This window comes from Rattus norvegicus, chromosome 1 (genome assembly GCF_021556685.1).
Source record: "Rattus norvegicus strain SHRSP/BbbUtx chromosome 1, alternate assembly SHRSP_T2T, whole genome shotgun sequence".
Taxonomy (NCBI): Eukaryota; Metazoa; Chordata; class Mammalia; order Rodentia; family Muridae; genus Rattus; species Rattus norvegicus.
In genome coordinates this window covers 96,127,066-96,147,564 of record NC_141534.1, presented here as the reverse complement: position 1 = coordinate 96,147,564, position 20,499 = coordinate 96,127,066, and the positions used below count along the sequence as shown (strand labels likewise).

At 44.0% G+C, this 20,499-nt stretch overlaps 1 long non-coding RNA gene across 1 annotated transcript; it reads left to right on the top strand.

Annotated features, from left to right (window-relative positions):
- The first annotated feature begins 13,537 nt into the window (after positions 1-13,537).
- On the top strand, positions 13,538-20,223 carry LOC148007313 (uncharacterized). The gene is made up of 2 exons (XR_015650513.1): positions 13,538-13,790; positions 18,629-20,223. It is a non-coding gene; the product is annotated as an uncharacterized LOC148007313 (long non-coding RNA).
- The last annotated feature ends 276 nt before the right edge of the window (positions 20,224-20,499 follow it).

Below are 20,499 nucleotides of genomic sequence, written 5' to 3'. Positions count from 1 at the left end.
GCCTGTGGACTCGGACTGGTCACTGGGCTTGAGGATCTCCCTCCTGAGGGAAGATTCTCTCTGAGAGTCTTACAACACGACACAGAGCCTCTCTCCTAAAATTGCATGTCCAAAATTGCAGTAACCAGAAATCATCAAAGGTATAGATTGATTCAATTTAATAGCTTCGCCTCTCTCCCAGAGGATTTTTAATATCATAACCATCGAACTTATAACCACATACATTTTGATAATTAAAACAATTCAAAGCAACTAAAGCAACCTAACAAAATAGGCAATGATGATGTACTATACATTTGAAAGAGTTAGAAGAGGGGCTGGGGATTTAGCTCAGTGGTAGAGTGCTTACCTAGGAAGCGCAAGGCCCTGGGTTCAGTCCCCAGCTCCGAAAAAAAGAACCAAAAAAAAAAAAAAAAAAAAAAGAAAGAGTTAGAAGAGAGACTTTTGACCGTCTCTCAGCAAAGGAAGTCAGTACCAGTACCAGTCACTTTTGAATGGACTCCTCAGGTCGCCTTGGATTAAAACATCTCATGTTAGTTCCTGAATACATGTGATGTATTTTAGTAAAAACAAAATCAGTCTCTCATTTCTTTCTCATGTTTTCCTGACAACGTTGATATTTTTTTTAACACAGTCACATAAACTTGTTCTATATCCTGTAGGGGATTAGTCTGATTCTGCTTGTATTCAAATTGCTAAATATTGGTTTGGGCTAATGCCGCTTGTATTCTAATGTTAGTTCGGGTCCCCCCAAAACTGATTGCATAAGAGATTTCACATGTAAGACATCGAGAGAACCTACCCCCCAGTTAATTCTGACTGGCAAATAAAGATGCCAGCAGCCAATAGCTGTGAAGAAACATAGGTGGGTTTTAGGTTTCCCAGACTTGGGAGCATGAGGAAGGAAAGAAGAAACCCACTATGCCTTAGAAGTGCGTTCAGGAGACAGACAAGAGCCACCATGGGACAGAGACACAAGGAGAGCACCCAGGGCTCTAGGCCATGAGAACATGGTGCAGAGCACTGACTAATTGGAGTTAAGGGCAGCAAAGATAGAACATAGAAATTGGTAAGTATTAACTCGGAGTTACTGGTAGGAGTTAGATTCAGGCAGCATGGAGAGTAGGCAGTTTCCTGGTTATTGTGCTGCTTAAGGCAGGTTAAAATTTAAAAGCTGTGTGTGTGACTTTCATTAGGGAACATAAACCATTGAGGTGGGTGGTAACACCAGGATTTATAAAAATTTGTAACTACAAATGGCGCCCAACGTGTAGCAAAAACTCACTTTAAAAAAAATTAATAGGAGATTCCCAAGTGGAAAACACATATCGTCTCTAAGATTAGGGGGGGGGGCTGGGGATTTAGCTCAGTGGTAGAGCGCTTACCTAGGAAGCGCAAGGCCCTGGGTTCGGTCCCCAGCTCCGAAAAAAAGAACAAAAAAAAAAAAAAAAAAAAAAAAAGATTAGGAGGCGGGGAGAATGAGTTTCTTAGCCAAGCTTTGTGGTTTCTCCCCGAGCTGTGCAGGCTTGGGACTAGGAGAAAATTCGTGTGAAATTGGCATGCACAATTCCGAGGTTCATGGCTTAAAATTAAGACACAGCTGCACCCTCGAGCTGACGCAGGCACGCTGGGGCTAGGCTAGGGATTCTGTCCAAGGCTTTCTCAAACGCTTCTAAACTGTGGCAGGAAGCTCTGGGAGCTCCTGCTGAGAAAAAAGGTAGGCCTAAGTAAGGTAGGAATGGAAAACTCAATGGAAAGTTAAGAAGCCAATGCTATGTATGTAACTGGCTCTGTGGGAATTATGTGATCACCTAGCCTGGCATTGACCCATAAATTTGACAGAGAATAAGATCATACAGAAAGTAGAAGGGAATTTAACTGAAGCTAATTAAATTAGGATGTTAATTAAATTTAAAAGAGATACAATTATATATCCACAGATACTAATCTCCTTAGAAGGGAGATCGCTCTCTCAGTCCCTGCAGCCAGCTGCTAACAAACCGCCCTGCACTCCCAGTTTCCACGGCTAGCTGGGGGTGCACTCTTGCCCACCAGCACTCGGCTGTGGTTACCTCTCACCTGGAGCCTACCTGAGTTGCCAAGAACGACGAACACCGGATAATCTTAGTTTAGAATCAACATATAACACAAACCGCTGGGCAAAGCTCTTGAGAGGCAGAGCCTGTGTTTGTGGGAAAGGTGTTGGCAAGGAGAAACACTCGGTCTCAGGCTATGTATCGGGGCTAGGAACAGACCAAGACTGCTGGTGCCTAGCTGGCATTAGCGTGGATTGCTTTTTAATAATTAGATTTTACAGATGACGATTCACGTAGTAGGGTAGAATCCACTATTAATTTAGGGTTTCTTGGATTGATCACACTGTGAAGCAGGTCTGGAAGGAGGGGAAGTTTAGTTTCTCAGCAAAAGGGGGAGTCGCGTGGTGGCTCAAGTGCAGGAACCTTAAACAAAGAAACACAGGGGCAAACTCAGCGCACAGGCTCTGAGGTCCCCTGCTGTGAAAAGAGACAAGATGGTAAGGGTAGAAGCTGCCTGCTTCCTACAAGCGGGTAACCTTAGGACAGAATTTTAAAGCTTGGTTTATTTGCTTTTAAAGATAGATAAGAATACAGCTTTTTCCGGAGTGGTAGGGAATTCTGCTCGAGGTTCTCAACTAGTGCAGGGAAAATACAAAGGCTCCAGGCAGAGAGCATAGTAGGTAGAAGCTGTCTGCTTCCTAAAGGCAGATATTAGTGGGAGTTTGATTTAATTGCTTTAACGATGGTATAGTGGAGTTTGCAAGATAACTGAAATTCTTTGAACCTCGGATCCATGGGAATTTTGGTTTAAATATCCTGACATGACAGATTAGGAAAAAGGCCTGAGAATAGGATTATACAGTAAGCAAAAGGTTTTTTTTTTGTTTTTTTTTTGTTTTGTTTTGTTTTTGTTTTTTGTTTTTTTTTTGTTTTTTTTTAAGGATAGTAGGGAGATTGTATGAAGACAGAATTGTTTTGGGAAGCTTTAAGTCCTGCAGGATAACTCATATTCTTCAAACGTGGGCTCCGCGGGAATTCTGGGTTAATATCCTGGCAAGACAGATGAGGAAAAAGCCTAACAATAGGCTCATACAGTTTCGTTTAGTTTACTTCACTTGCTTTGAATTGTTTTGGTTATCAAAATGGGTGTCATTTTGAATTTTGTTTATTATTCCTCCGGGAGAGAGGTCAAGCTAAACGTTTCCCTGGTTACTGACTAAAGGGCATGCTGATTTGGGAGAAAGGTTTTGTCTTTGCATTTTTAGAAAAGGTGATTAGACTCTGGACACCTTCCAGGGCTGTGTGGGTCAGATGTGACAGAGGGAGACCCCCTGAAGAGCTAGACTGGAGAGAATCAAACAAAGAAGATAAGGATTCTTTGTGCCATCCCTCACGCGGCACGAATGAAGACTTATCATCGGTTATTATTAAAATTGGTTTGTAAAAAAAAAAAAAAGGCTGTCTTTCACATGTTCGAACAAAGAGCAGAATTCCATCCTAACTAGTCTGTACGCCCTACCCAGACTAAAGCAATCCACACAGACAGCTCGATGATACTTAAATTTTGTTTTGAGGTTTGTATATTGCAGAGTGTGCAGCTTTGCTGGGATTCATCATCAGTCATGCTCAATGGACTTGCTCAAACTCCTAACTTCATGGATTTTCCAGACGGATCCAGTCAGAATGCAGACTAAGAACGTTTGTTGGCACGGCCTTCTTAAGGCCTACCCACATCTGCCATTTTCCCTCCCCTCCCCCATCAAAGATATTTCAACACAGGAAGAAGTTACGAACAGTTGTCATCGTCCCGGGTCCTTGGGTTTGGGGGGTCTGGAGGTGGTTATTCTAGGTTGCCTTTCTGGGGGATTTAGAAATGATCAAAATTTTGAACAGAAGGGAAATAGCTAGAGTTGTAGCCATAATCTCGTTTGGTAGAAGTCTTTAAAATTGTTATAATTGTTGAAGTTAGAATTTTGTACATTGATACAGAATTTATTTTGATACAGAGTGAAGGTTTTCATCGTCATGGATTTCTTCTATTGATAAAAACTTTTAAGTATACAAAGCTTAAACCCAGTCCTTTTATAACTGCCTTTGCAAACTGATTTTTAGATGATTGTGCATACAAGTTAAGGCCCAGATGGCAAATTTATGGCTCTGATTTAATTGTAAGGCTGTTTTCAACATATTTTAATTAGAAATAGCTGAGAATAGTGAAAGGACAGCAGTCCAGATTACTTTGCATAGAATAGATAGTTTTCAAAAACGTCAGCGATCCACAGAATGTCACATTTCACATTCAATGTTATTCAATCATTTGTTGTTGAGACATATCTGCTCCTCACAGCACCCCGTTCTTGGATTCAAAGAAGAAACTAATCATTCTATACCTCCAGGTGAGGTTGTATACATCGTGGCAAGGTCGCCACTGGGTAGAAATTGCCTATTCATCTATAGACAGAATTACTGTCCAGAAAAAGGACACACTATGCTGAATAGTTGGCTGATCATCTCTGCCAAGACGGGGCAATCAGACCTTCATAATTCTGCATTACAAGGTCTGTCAGATGATCCTGGGCCAAACAGACACAATTTGATGCTCCAGCGTGTTGAGAAACAGGGGACTATGTAGGCAGGTAGCTGTCTCTATGATTTGTTTCAGTTCTGGAAACTGTGTTAGGCTTCCTATATTTTCAGGTAAATTTTATGTTGCTCTCAGAGTTCTGGAGGGATTGAAGACTGTAGTCTCGTAGCCAGCTCAAGCTGTTTAGCATTGAGAGAGATAAGATAGATTCGAGGGGATGGTTTTCAGATGGTATACAATCTAAACCAGGATATAAGTCCGGTGTAGAATTATAAACCTTTTAAGGTAGATAGATGGTAGAGTACTATATGTAAATTGACAGACTGATGGACTGGATGTCATTTGTACCTCATACTATGTAGTCTACCTGTTATGACGTTTTTCAATCATATATGGGAGAAATTTTTTTAATTGGACAGAAAAGGTAAGATGTAGCAGAATTTTTCCCCAATTAATTGATTGGATAATAAATATGATAAGAAGCAAATCTCTGGGCAAGGAGGAGGCAGGCCCTCTGGGTCTGAGAGAGGAAGAGGGAATGCGGGAGGAGGGCACAGTCCTTTTTGGACATCAAGACAAGAGATAAAGGCAGCAAAATGTAGACCGGGGAATGTTAGGTCTGGATTCCACCACCGCCATTAGAAAATTTCCAGTATAGAACTGATGAGCTTACGATGATAGATTCCATGCCCAGTGGTTTGTTATCTCTTGATTCTGAACTAAGATTGTCTGGCATTTTATATTTGCGGCAACTCAGGTGGGTTCGAACAAAGAGGTAACTGAAGCAGAGTGTGGGCTGGCCCACAGCTAGCTACAGAAACTGAGAGTGCAGAGCAGTTTGGCAGCAGCTGGCCACGCAGAAGGAGAGAGCGATCTTGGCGCTCTGGAGAGGCAGAACTAGTGTTTGTGGGACAGGTGTTGGCTAGGGGAAACTGGCGATCTCCATTTCAGGCAACATTGCAGGACTGGCTACAGACTGAGACTGCATTGCTGGTACATAGCTGGTGTTAGCATAGATTGTTTTTAATAATTACATGCTACAGATGTCTCTAGCCAAAATTTCAGCTATACATAGCCAATAAATCTTTCTGGTTACAGAATCCTCAAAATTTATAGTGTCATCCTTTCATATATCATGACCTATTTATTACAATTTGGTTATTGATCAAACTCACTCATAAAAAAGACAGTTGTCTTTCACCTGCTCAAACCAGGAACAAAAATTCATACTTAACTGATCTTTTCACTTTCCCCAATCCACACGAATATCTTTATAGAACTAAAAATTGCTTCCAAGATTCATATAACGCAGAATCACAGACCAAGATGCGGCTCTGACAAGACTCACACTCACAAATGCTGAAAAGACCTGCCGTTCTGGCTCCTGCCTGATCCTGCCTCGCCTGATGCTGAGTCTGGAGACTTGCTTCCAGAATTGTGGATTGTTGTTGATACGAAGACGAGGGCAGGTGTAATATAAGACTACAGTCTGTGATTGGGCGGTGAAAAAAAAGGTGGACTGAGAGTTTTAGAGAGAGGAAAGGAGACAGAGAGGGAAGGAGGACGGAGAAGATAGAGGAAGGAGAGGGCGAATCTGTTCCACATGGCTTTCAATAGCCACAGGTAGCTATGAATAACATAGAAGGGATAGAGCTTCCAGGGACTAAGCCACTACCTAAAGACTATACATGGACTGACCCTGGACTCTGACCTCATAGATAGCAATGAATATCCTAGTAAGAGCACCAGTGGAAGGGGAAGCCCTGGGTCCTGCTAAGACTGAACCCCCAGTGAACTAGACTGTTGGGGGAGGGCGGCAATGGGGGGAGGGTGGGGAGGGGAACACCCATAAGGAAGGGGAGGGGGGAGGGGAATGTTTGCCCGGAAACCGGGAAAGGGAATAACACTCGAAATGTATATAAGAAATACTCAAGTTAATAAAAAAAGAAAAATCAGAAATCCAAAAAACAAAAAAAAGTAATGAAAAAAAAAACATAGAAGGGATAGAATAACACAGGACAATTTGTCCAGTCTAGGTGGGCAGCTTGTATCCATACCAATTGGCTCTGAGTTCATTGTGTGGGAGCTCTGTGGGTTGAGAATTTACTGATATAAATCTGACTGATAAATTACAAGCCTCTGGAGTTTTGATTTCACTGGATTTTTAGGATTTGTGACAGCTAAGCCCAGGGGGCAGATGGAGCAAGCAGTTTGGAGGCGGGCAAACTGCAAAGAATATTGAAGACCACAGCTTGCAGCTCCCGTTGAGGGAGGGGAAACCACATTACTAGAGCACAGCCAGAGATAGCATGATGGGATCATTTAATATTACGTGCAACAAGGAATAGTTCAGGAGTGGCTGCAGATCCCAAATGACCTCAGTTCATCCAGCCTTTCAGATGGTTCCAATCGGGACTTCAGCTAAGCCCTGAACTTTCTCAGCATACAGAGAGACTGGACAACAAATGCCGTGGCTAGCTTTCTTAAGTCTAACCATTTTTTTTTCTAATTTTCTTGTGCCTCCCCAACCCTTAAGAAAAAATAAATTCTTTGCCCCAACTCAGCAGGAAGCAGTCATGGAAAGTCACCGTCCCAATCCCGTACATCCTAGTGTCTGGTTTTGGATATTTTCTGAATTATAGATTATTGTCATTTTAAGAGGTAATTTGTAAATGGTTGTAATTTTGGACAGGGAGGAAACTAGAGAGCTTAGACCCAGGGACTTCTATTTTTTCATTTATTCTTTCCTATCCTTTCTTATAGGGAAAGGGAAAGGGGTTGAAAGGGAAAAGGGGGGATAGAGTGATAATTATAGAAATTAGGGGGGCTGGGGATTTAGCTCAGTGGTAGAGTGCTTACCTAGGAAGCGCAAGGCCCTGGGTTCGGTCCCCAGCTCCGAAAAAAAGAACCAAAAAAAAAAAAAAAGAAATTAGACAAATAGGGAGAGATTATTAAATTCACTCTTTTTTTCAAAGATTTATTTATTATATGTAAGTACACTGTGGCTGTCTTCAGACACACCAGAAGAGGGCATCAGATCCCATTACAGATGGATGTGAGCCACCATGTGGTTGCTGGGAATTGAACTCAGGACCTCTGGAAGAGCAGTCAGTGCTCTTAACCACTGAGCCATCTCTCCAGCCCTAAATTCACTCTTAAACAAAACATTTTTTTTAAAGATTTATTTATTTATTATATATAAGTACACTGTAGCTGTCTTCAGACACACCAGAAGAGGGCATCGGATCTCTTTACAGATGGTTGTGAGCCACCATGTGGTTGCTGGGAATTGAACTCATGACCTCTGGAAGAGCAGTCGGGTGCTCTTAACCGCTGAGCCATCTCTCCAGCCCCCAAACAAAACATTTTATAACCATAATCTTACATTGGTAGAAAGCTTTACAGTTTGATGCAGAATTGAAATTATATTTTATTATATTGGTAAAGGATTTATATATTGATACAGGTTTAAGGTTTTCATTGGTATAAGTCTTTGTATATTAATACAAGATTTAAACTTAATTTTGTTACTCTTAGATAGGCATTGTGCCTATGCAATTCATTTAAGAATGCAAGCCCGAGACCCGGTCCTTCTGATAACTGCTATTGCAAATTATTTAGGATGGTTAAGTAATGCAAGTTAATAGTTAGTAAACTGATGGTCATACTACATTCTGATTTAATTACAATAAAGTGTTTTTAAAATTATGCAAATAGAAAATAGCTAAATGTCTAACAGTCCAGCTATAGTATACAGAGATAGATGGACTTGACATGTGTCAGAGATACACGGAATATGCCATTTAAAATCATCTTGCTATTAATAGATCTGTTGACTAGGAGGCATGTCTGCTCCTGCCAGTGCCCCGATTCCACTTCGAGGACAACACTGAGCATCACTATCTTCAGGCAGAGTTACTTCAATTGTGGCAAGCTAGCCAGTGGGCAAGAAATGCCCTAATCTCATTTTTGGGGGGGACAAAATACTGTGGAAAAAGGACAAATGGACCTTGAGAGCTTGTTTGGAGGTTCTAGCAGGGGAGCACAGCTACTCGTATACCCTTGACCGAAGACCGGTCCTCCTCTATTCGGGGAAGGTCATCCTCTTCAACAGAGCGCTCGGCTTCGGGAGGGACGCACATGGAGAGCGGTGAGGGAGGAAGGGGTCACCCGCCTAGCCAGCCAGATCAGCCGAATCAACCCTGGTGATCAATGGGGTGACAGATGTCGCAGCCAGATTGTCCTCACATCCGAAACAGAACAAATGGATGCAGGATACTCAACTACGTAAGCGCTGCCAATACAGGGTAAGCTGATCCTCCATAATTCCTGCTTCACTTAGGATCTGTCAGGTGTTCTGGGCCAAAAGCTCAACAGTGTAAGGAGTACTGGGGACAGTCCAGGCAGTCAGCTGTCTCTGCCAAGGGTAGAAGCTACGTCTCTGTGCTTCCTGCATAATCAGGTAATATTTAATTCCTTCTCAAATCTCTGGTGGGGTTGAAGACTACTTTTAGTCTCACAATTGAACTTAAGTTGTTTGCATTAAAGAAGATGATCCAGACTTGAAAGGATGGTTTTCAGAGAGTAATACAGTTAAAGTCAAACATGATTGGGGTAAAGAACTGTAAACTCTGTTAGTTACATAGATGGTAGAGTACTTTACCTAAACTGACAAATATGGCGGACTATGTAAGTGCATATCATACTTTACAATTTGTGTAATTTTTTTTTCTTTTCTTTTTTTTTTTTTTCGGAGCTGGGGACCGAACCCAGGGTCTTGTGGTTGCTAGGCAAGCGCTCTACCACTGAGCTAAATCCCCAACCCCTTGTGTAATTTTTATAATTGTGTTCAATTTACATCTGAAAGAAAGGAGCCTCTCTAATTGGACTAAAGGGGGAAATGCTAATGCTGCTTGAATTCTAATGTTAATTTGAGCCCCCAAAACTGTTTGTATAAGAGAGTCCATAGGGGGGTTGGGGATTTAGCTCAGTGGTAGAGCATTTGCCTAGCAAGCGCAAGGCCCTGGGTTCGGTCTCCAGCTCCAAAAAAAAGAAAAGAAAAAAGAAGAGAGCCCATAGGTAAGAAGACTGAGGGACCCTGCCCCCAGTTAATTCTATTTGGTAAATAAAAATGCCAGCAGCCGGGGGCTGGAGAGATGGCTCAGTGGTTAAGAGCACTGACTTGCTCTTCAGAGGGCCTGAGTTCAATTCCCAGCGCCCACATGGTGGCTCACAGCCACCTGTAATGGGATCTGATGCCTCTTCTGGTGTGTCTGAAGACAGCTAGCTATATACAGTGTACTCACATACATGAAATAAATAAATAAATCTTTTTTAAAAAGATGCCAGCAGACAATAGCTTGAGAGAGGAGACAGGCAGAATTTAGGCTTCCCAGGCTTGGGAGCACGAGGAAGGAGAAGAAGGAGAGAGCTGTCATGCCTTAGAAGAGTGTGCAGAAGAGAGACAAGAGCTGCCATGGGATAGAGACGCAAGGGGAGCAGCCTAGACTCTAGGTCAAGAGAACATGGCCCGAGGACTGACTAATTGGAGTTAAGGGCAGCCGAGGTGAAGCATAGACGTTAGCAAGTAGTAACTTGGAGTTTTCGGTAGGAGGTAGATTCCAACAGTATGGAGGGTAGGCAGTTGCCCAGCTACTGTGCTGCTTAAGACTTACTAAACTATAAAGGCTGTGTGTGTGTTTCATTTGGAAGCATAAACCACCGAAGTGGGTGGTGGCCCCACACCAGGATTTATTAAAATGTCTAACTACAATTGGCCCCCAAGGTCAGGTTGCCCCCAACAAGGAGAGCTTCATGAACACCAAATGGTGCTATGTAACCTTGCTCCCTGAGTTAATAAGTCAAAAAAGCATTAAAGCCTGTGATCTGGCAGTAGATAGAAGTCGGTGGGTTTTCAGCTACCTGGCTGGGGTCGCAGGGAGAGAGAAGAGAGAAGAATAAAGGACACAGAAGTGGAGGAGGCCGCCATGAGGGTGGATGGACCATGTACACATGGGCAGGAGAAACAGCAAGTAACAAGGGAGTTTATGGCTGGGAAATAAGTTAGGATAGCGCCAAACCTGCCCATTCTAGGTGTACAGCTTGGAAATAATACACCTGGATATGGGATAGCTAGAATCTTATTCCTTTTGCAATATCCTATATTCTATAGCTCCAGGGTGTGACACTTTACAGGTCTTATTCTGCCGTCTGCAGTTTCTTCCTCCAGCTTACTACAGAACTCCTGCGTCTTCACATAAGAATCAAAAGCAAATACCCCACCCCCCCCAAAGAAAGCTTCATGGAACCTCGCTTTCGGTTTTCCAGGGGAACTGCCAGGTACGTCGGTTGTAAGCTTGAGGCTCTAGTGGCACATATGGCAAAAGCCTTTCCTAAGCCAAAAGCACGCTAACGGTGGGCTCCCAGGCAAGTGATGTCATCAGTACTGTCACCACATGGTTTCAGCTGACGTCGCCCTTGGACTCCTCTAATGGCCTCTTTTGCATACGGGTACATTCCTGAGCTGGGAACGTCATGTTTTACCAGAATCATAAGGGCAATTTGAGAGGCCTCATAGGTTTGGCTATTGTTTGCAGGCCTTTAATTACCTTTTATTAACTTTATCTTAATTACCTCTTATTATTTTAATGACTCTTATTACCTCGGTGTTAGCGTGTCTCCTGGTTCATGTAGAGTCTCTCAGTGTGAAACTTCTCAGAGGCACAGCCTGGATCCAGGAAGTGGCCGTACCGTGAGACAGGACCCTTGGATGACTCTGTCCTTGTAAGATAGGGGAGTACGTGGATCCTTTCCCCCTCCTTCACAGTCCCACCACAGCCTCTGTTCACGTGATGCGTCTTGCGCTGAGAAAGAGGCTTCGTCAAACACTGAACTCGTTGACACGCTGATCTGAACAGCGCTGTCCTTGAAACTGTGAGAAACCAACACGCGTACGATGTACATGAATTGCCCAGGGTTATGCTCTATTACAGGAGCAAAATCTAAAACAGATGCAGTTGTCACATTCAACTTGTTCTCCAAAGCTCTGATAGAAGAGTTGAGAGGCCAAATCTTTTAAATTTAGACTCCATTTTAGAGAACCTGACCTAAGTGTGAACTCAGGTAAACTAACAGGCTGGTACCTGGCATTAGTTTCCAAGTTGCCCCCCACCAAAAGCTAAGCCCAGCTCCGGTCTCTAGGCTAGTCCACAACAAGACCAGCATCTCCAGGTTATTCCCCAACAAACCTGCACCCCAGGTTACAAGCCCATCCCCTGCCACCAATACAGAGGGGAGCAGAAGTTAAGTTTACGATATGACTCCCAGCACCAGTTAATTATGTTAAAGGCCGCAGTGGCTTTCCAATTAGATGCGTGCACACTCATCCCCCTCCCCACCCCAACTTGCTGCTTACTATAAAGCAGATAGACGTTTGGGACTCCCTACCACCAAAACTGTCCTGCGTGACAGTGGTGTGTTGGGGAGAGGGTTCCAAGGTAGCTCGAATAGAACGAAGACCCTGCAGTGAGTTGCATCAGCTTCTGTCTGTTTATTTTCTGGGTGGGGTGGGGTGGATCACTAGCATTTCCCAGTCACTACAGAGTCATGTTAGGAAACTAAAATTTGAAATAATTAAAAAAAAAAACCAAATGGTTGATTGGCTCAAATAAGTTATGCTGATCTCAAAGGGTGAGTTTTTAAACAATATTTTTGGAATATATCATATCAAAGATATTCTTTTGTTGCAGGATATTTGATCACTGTGAACCCCCAAGATTGTGTTGTTTACTGGGGAAAAAAAACCCTGTTTCTACTTGTAGCTCAGCCCTTAATTTCTCTGGCTGGAAATACACACACACATCCTTAGCACACACCTTTAACTTTACAAAACTTGCCTGTTTCGCGTGAATTTTGATGTTTGTGGGGTTTCGTTGTGACTTCCTTAGCTTAAAACGGGATTTCAGTGCTTAAGATTGTTCTTGAAATTTCCTACCCAGTTCTTTTTTTTAAACTACTGTGACAGAATTCCGAAGATGGAGCCATTTATCAATAACCAGTGTTATATTAAGTCGAGAAGTCCAGTATCCAGGTGCCAGTGCCTGAGACGAACCTTCCCTACAATCTCACAGGGATCAGCTCTCACACAGGAGACCCTCCCTCTTATAATGCTGAGCATCGGTCAGGAGGGAACCTTTCTCATGCCTTTGTCCAATTGCGCCTTCCCCGGAAGCGTTCACCTCCAGACAGACATGATGCACGACTTAGGTAGGATTTCCAAATGAACCTTCAGGACCACATTTGAGCCTAAAGCAGTCTTTTCTTGCTTTCAGAAGCCTCACTCTGCTCGTGCTCTGGGTCTGTTGCCCACTCATTCTGAAAAGAAAATTATACAAATTCTAGGTTTAGAAATATAAAATTAAAAGAGTTAGCCCCAAAAGCCACAAACTCAGGGCTAAGCCCTGCCGCCAGGAATAGCAGGCCATAAAGATAAAGAAAAGGAATGCAGGATCCAGCTCAGGCTATCGAGGACTGACCCAAAAACCATCCAAAGACGTCCCCCCAGCTTACTCAGAGTCATACTTTAACCAGATGTCCTCCAGACCCTGATAAGCCCCTACTTGTGCTTTTCAGCCATTGTGTCCTGCAGAGAGCACTCCAAGAAACCGGGCAGCCCAAGCCTAACCAGAGGTGTTTCAAATACAAATGCTCCATCAGTTTTGACAAACGTTTAAAAATAATGAGGACCTGAAGACCCTACCCTTCTCCTGATTTAGTAGCTCTGTTCCAGGAACCAGGGGGCCATAAAACCTTCTGGCGTCCCCTTATCTCCTGGAGCCATAAAACAATCTTGTAACTTGTGGTACATTCCCCTTTGACATCCCCCATCCCCTGGTGCTCACAGCCTCTGCCTTTAAATACTCTTTTTCCCAGCCTCTCGGGGTCGACACCTCTGTCTCCTGCGTGGGATATGTGTCGGCCCGGAGATCTCTGTAATAGGTCTCCGTAATAAACCTCGCCTTTGCTTATTACATCCAAAATGGTCTCTCTGTGTCTGGGGTCCGCGATTTCCCAAGACTTGAGTAAGGGTCTCTCTGCGTGGGATCTTTCATAATAATGGGGGCTCGTCCGGGATCTTCGCGACCACCCCAGACTCTGAAGACCCCTTGGAGGTGAGTTAGATGTTTGTCTGAGTGTTTCTGTGTGAGCGGCGCCGCAATTGTCAGTCTGTGTCTGTCTCTGTTTTGGTTCCGCCGTGTGTGTATATATGTGTGTCTTAGTACTGGTCAGTGTTAAGAGGGCAGATGGGTATTCCTGCCCTGTGGTAAGAGGGCAGATGGGTATTCCTGCCTTGTGCTGAGAGGGTGGATGTGTATTCCTGCCCTGTGCTAGGAGGGTGGATGTGTATTCCTGCCCTGTAGGAGAGTGGATGTGTATCCCCACTCAGTGCAGCTGCCTTTGTGGTCCGTGAGGACCCCCTGGCTGCGGAAGGGGGGATGCCCCGGGCCCGCGAGGCTGCAGCCCCTGGAAGACGTTCCAGGGGCGGAGAACAGTCGGGAGAGCCCGGCTATGGACAGTCAGGAGGACCTGACTCTGGTTTTCTGGAACAAAGGAGATGGAATGCTCCTTTTACCTAGGCGGGAGTGGACGAGGAATCCCACTCCGTCAGAGGTCGAGTTCGGCTGCCTATTTAAATATAGGCGCGGACAAGTGTGCTTGGTCGTTAGGACAAGAGGACACTCTGGAATCCTGTTGGGAGGTGGAATCAGATGGTCCATCTCATCCCAAAAGCAGCTAAGGTTAAGCTGCAGTTTGAAGGTACCAGGCATCTGTGAAAGTTGGCTATAAGATGCTTTGTCTTGGTCTTGTTTGTCTGGCTTGTTTTCTGTGGTATTGTCGAGTGTCTTTTTGGCTTTTGTTTCGTTTTTGAATTTTGGACTGACGACTGTGTTTGAATTTTGGACTGACGACTGTGTTTGAATCTTGGACTGACGACTGTGTTTGAAATCATGAAACTGTTTGCTTTGTTCGTCAAAGAGTTTTACTTGGTCCTCTCGGTGCTTAAGTTAAAAGTTAAAAATAATTTGCTTGAGAGAAATTGTTTTCTGCCAGGGAGTTTTGTCTTTCTCTCTTGAGCCTCCTCCCCAAGGAGAGAGACCCCTCCCTTTACTCCCTTTGACCAACCTAGCTGCTGTTAACAGTTGTGTAAACAGACATTAACAAAAGCCTTGAGGAAGAAACCGCTCATAAATAAAAAAGTTCCCCAGATTAGGCCTCCGGTATGAAACAAGTATAGTGAATAAGAAACTTAATTTTATGGACCCCGCTCTAGTGGCGGTGTGTTGGTTGATAGCCAACGTTAAGTTTTTAAAACATAGTGTTTTATCTGTGCTTGTGCTCGCAACACACAGTAGGGGGGAGCGAAATTAGCTGCGGAGCTGCTACAGCGAGCATGGGGACTTCTCAAGTCTCACCCAATTTTTCTGGCTCTTCAGGAGCTGTTTAAAAGAAAAAGGTTTAGGATAAAAAGAAACACTACAAAGAGATTTCTTAGTGAATTGCTACACCTTGGTTTGCGATCTCTGGGAATCTCACGGTGGACAGCTGAGATAAGCTGAAAAAGGATTTAAATTTTGCTTGGGAGCAAGGAATCTTAAAGGCGGAGTTTCAGCCGGTATGACACTTAGTGCGTAGCTGCCTAAAAGATCAGAAATGCTGTCAACAGGATATAAAAAAGGGACAGGCTGTGTTAGAAATGCTACAGGAAGAATGATCTAAAAAGGCTGAGAGTGAGGTGGGGGAGGACTCTAAAGAAAACAAGAACAAGAAAAGAATTTCTGCTTTTAGTGGCCAGACCTTCAACTCTTGCTCACAGAAAGAGAGTGCTCATTAGAAGTTCTTTAAGGAGCCTGCCTTATCTGCTGGCCCTATTCCAAGAGAGGAGCCAGTCTCCAGCATTAAATTACTTTTCTCACTGGTCATCATTAGCATGGAGAATGCCTTTGATCTTATCCCCACAGCAGCCAGTTCCTGCCCCTGTGGTCGAAATGTCCCAGGTTGGGGGGCAGAGAAGCCCCTAAAATAGTTTCAAAGAATCTACAACAAACTGTAAAGAACTTTGTTTTGTTTTGCCAGTCAAGATTTAGAATTCAGACTTTGGCTGTGGCGAAGGTCAGGATTAATGTTTTCTTTTCCATGGGCCTTTAGCCCACTGAGAAAGTTTGGTAAAGGGCTGCTACTGAGGTCCTGAAAGCCCCAGGTAAACTGGTTACAATTCTTTTGTCAGCTGCTTAGTATCTAACACCCAGGTTCTACCATCTCTCCATCCTTTTGTTATTAGTTGTTACTGGAAGCCTAGTGCCATTTAGAGGATGGGTCTCTTGAGCGATAAAGCCACTGAGCTGGCACTAAAGGAAGGTACTCCTTAAGAGAAAATCTAAGTCCGGAGAGACAGCCGGTAGCAGATAGGCTGCCCCTCTGCTCACTTTTCTGTTTCACAGACACAAGGCCTTTTTGTCCCAAGAAAGCCTCCTGGCTTAGCTGTGTGACTAAATGCTATTTGCCCTCTTCAGTGGACCTCTATTCTCAAGATTCCCTTGTTTTCTCACCATCCCATTTGAGATGCTTGTTAGTAACTGTTACAGGTCTTCTTTACCACCGAGGAAAGACGGAATCCTACTAGAGGCCAGAAAAAGTGTTCCAGAGATGGATAGAAGGCCCTCACTTCTGCCTGCTCTCTTCAGACGCCTAAAGGTAGGGAGTGCCAGGTCTGCTGCCAGGCTCCAAGGGTGGGTCTCTGAGGGGCTAGAAAATGCCCCACCAATCTGGCTAAGATAAAGAAAGGATATGAAAAAAAAGTTACAAAAATTTGAAGGGTTAAGTTAAGTTGCTGAGAGTTAGTGTAAGTTACAGAGAAAGTAAGGTTAAAAAAGAAAGAGGTAAAAAGAACAGAAAGCTAGGGAAGAAAAGAGACAAAAAAAAAGAAGTTAGAGAGCTAAAGAGAGATAAAAGACAAGAGAGGAACATATACTGGCCACAGTAGTTAGGGAACCTAGGAAGATAGTACCTGACAACAGAAGAGAATTCCTGGCTAAAGATCAGTGTGCCTAATACGAAGAAAAAGGACATTGGGTCAGGGACTGCCCCAGAAAGAACAAGAGGGGACACTGGAGAGCCTCTTGGTGCTGGCTATGCACAGAGATGGAAGGGAAGCCCGCCCAGTTGTTTTGTGGATACAGGGACCCAATGCTCTGTGCTCCTATGCTCCAGTGGGCCAGTATCCAAAGACCTTGGGTACAGGGGCCTACTGACAACAAACAATACTTATGGACTGCCCGAAGAACAGTGGACCTTGGCGTGGGCCGGGTAACCCACCCACTAATTCATGGTCATCCCTGACTGCCCCTATCCCTTGCTCATGAGAAAATTGCTCTCCAAATTGGCTTGCGTGGGCTGAAATGGCTGGATGAGGCCATGTGTATACATATCTATAGACTGTATATGTGGAGCTTAAGACCTGTCTCAGTACACCAGTAACTGATGCTGGGAGATGAATGAGTTAGTGCTTTTCTGCTTGGAACACACCGTTCCTGCCAGCCGGGCACTGACAATTATCACCCAATCCAGGACTTAAACTGTGATAGAGTGGCTGATAGAGTGTCCCAAAAGATGGGACCACTAGTCAGCTGCCATGGACTAGATTCTCCACCGGTTGGGGACAATCTGGTCACCTTGCTGCCCAATCCGGACCTGGAGCCACCACAGCACGAGTGTCAAACACTGACAGAAGCCCATGGGTGGAGGAAAGACCTCTGTGACTGGCTGATTGACCCCTGCTGAAAGCCGAGGAGCTTGTCCACAGACGGGAACAGTTCTCTTCATGAATAAAGGTCAGAGACAAGTGGGTGCTGCCATGGTGGACAACACAATGTCAACTAGAATGGCTGAACCCCAACCCCCCAGCACATCAGCGCCACAGATGCCTTTGCCATCTCTTAGATGCCCTGATGAAGCCAACAACTGTGAGTACTATTCATTGCTCAGGATATCAGGAGGAAAGAGATTCAGTGACATGGGACAGTAACAAAACAGATAAAGTGGCTCGAGAAATGGCTATACAGGAGCCTATCCTGGTTACAGGCCTACAAGAGACAGCCACTGGGAACTGGGATTAGACTAAGGGATGGCCTCACTTAGAATGTACAACAGAAGAAAAGGCCCAAGTTGTTTAAAAGATAAAAAGACAATGACACACTTGGGGAGAAAGCTGTACCCCCCCCCCCAAAGAACAAACAAAAGACTCACTTTGCCAAATTAAGAAATGGACTCATTTAGGAGATAAGAAGTTTGTCCAAATAGTTAAAATATATGTAATAGACTTTAAGATTTTAGCCAAGAGAGACAGTAAAAAGTATAAGATATGTCAGTAAGTGAATGCTTAACAAACAAACAAGACAAAGAGACCTAGAGAGTTTAATAAAAAGTCAAAGTGAACTTCACTGAGATAAAACCAGAAAAATATAATCACAAGTATCTCCTAGTGCTTGTAGATACTTTTTCAGGAATAGATAGAAGCTTTCCTCACCAAACGAGAGACGGCCTCTACAATCATCAAGAAGATACTGGAAGAAATCTTCCCCAGGTCTGGAATGCCCAAGGTAATCTGGTCAGACAACGGCCCTACTTTCGCCGCCAAGGTAAACCAGGGTGTGGCCAAGTATTTAGAGGTCGATTAGAAATCACATTGTATTTACAGACCTCAAAGCTCAGGACAGGTAGAGTAAATAAATAGAACTCTAAAAGAGACCCTGACCAAATTGACCATGGAGACTGGCACAGACTGGGTGACACTCCTTCCCTCTTGCTCTCTTCAGAGCAAGAAATACCCCTTCCAGACTCAGCTTTACCCCCTTTGAGATCTTATATGGGGCCTCAGCTCCCCTGACTGTATTAGATGATGTTACTGAACCAACATGTCATAGTGCCATAGTAATAATGATTTGTGTGCCAGGCTAAAAGACCTACAGGTGATACAGAAAGAAATCTGCTCACAGCTGACAGCAGCCTATGCCCCGGAGACCCCTGAGACATCCCATCAGTTCCAGGTCGGAAGCAGCTACACTGAGCCCAGACACTCGAGCCTCGCTGGAAAGGACCGTACCTGGTGCTGCTGACCACCCTGACAGCCGTCAATTCTCAGCCCTCACCAGCCGTGTACTAGCTGTTAGGGCTGAGAGCTGGGACCTAGAGGGAAATTCAGTCATGTTTGTCCTGGGTTCTATCAAGATAGGTGTGGGATAGGCTTGATTTCTATTACAAATGATGTAACATTACATATGTTAATACTCCTAACACTTCTTGGGACTGTGCCTCAGGGATCACAACCTATATAAGTTTAGAAGTTCTGAAAGACAGTCATGACCTTGGTATATAGGTTTAGATAGTGTCCAGATAAAATCCTGATGCTAAAGACTTTTTAGCTGACCTCCAAGAATACCTAACCTCCCTCTCAGAGGTAGTCCTTCAAAATAAGAAAAGATTAGACCTGATATTCCTTAAAGAAGGAGCCTGTGTGCTACACTGAAAGAATGTTGCTTCTATACAGACCATTCAGGAGTAATTAAAGACTCCATAAATAAACTTAGAGAAAGGTTAGACAAAAGACAGACAGAAAAACACATCAGAGATGGTTCGAGAGCTAGTTTAGTAGATCTCCCTAGATGACTACCCTCTCTGCTACAGCTGGGCCATTATTAATAATTTTCTTGGTTTTAGTCTTTGGCTCCTGCGTGACAAACAGGTTAATTGCTTTTGTTAAAAATTGAGTGGGTGCTGTGCGGTTGATGGTTGTGAGACAACAGTACCAGTCAGTTAGGACAACTGGTGAGACCAAATAAGACTTGATATCAAAATTCTAAGATTAGAATTATTTAGTAGGAGAAGACGGGAATGAAAAGAAAATTATACAAATTCTAGGTTTAGAAATATAAAATTAAAAGAGTTAGCCCCAAAAGCCACAAACTCAGGGCTAAGCCCTGCCGCCAGGAATAGCAGGCCATAAAGATAAAGAAAAGGAATGCAGGATCCAGCTCAGGCTATCGAGGACTGACCCATAAACCATCCAAAGACGTCCCCCCAGCTTACTCAGAGTCATACTTTAACCAGATGTCCTCCAGACCCTGATAAGCCCCTACTTGTGCTTTTCAGCCATTGTGTCCTGCAGAGAGCACTCCAAGAAACTGGGCAGCCCAAGCCTAACCAGAGGTGTTTCAAATACAAATGCTCCATCAGTTTTGACAAACGTTTAAAAATAATGAGGACCTGAAGACCCTACCCTTCTCCTGATTTAGTAGCTCTGTTCCAGGAACCAGGGGGCCATAAAACCTTCTGGCGTCCCCTTATCTCCTGGAGCCATAAAACAATCTTGTAACTTGTGGTACATTCCCCTTTGACATCCCCATCCCCTGGTGCTCACAGCCTCTGCCTTTAAATACTCTTTTTCCCAGCCTCTCGGGGTCGACACCTCTGTCTCCTGCGTGGGATATGTGTCGGCCTGGAGATCTCTGTAATAGGTCTCCGTAATAAACCTCGCCTTTGCTTATTACATCCAAAATGGTCTCTCTGTGTCTGGGGTCCGCGATTTCCCAAGACTTGAGTAAGGGTCTCTCTGCGTGGGATCTTTCAATTCCAGATCACACTCGACCAGCAGGCGTCAGGATCGCTAGCTGGTGGCCTTGCCCTCACTTCGATGTTGTCGTTCTTTCTTACTAGGATGAGCTTTGAAGGTCCTGGCTCAGGCCTCTGACATCATCATCATCATCATCATCATCATCATCATCATCATCATCATCATCATCATCATCATCATCAAATACCAGAGTC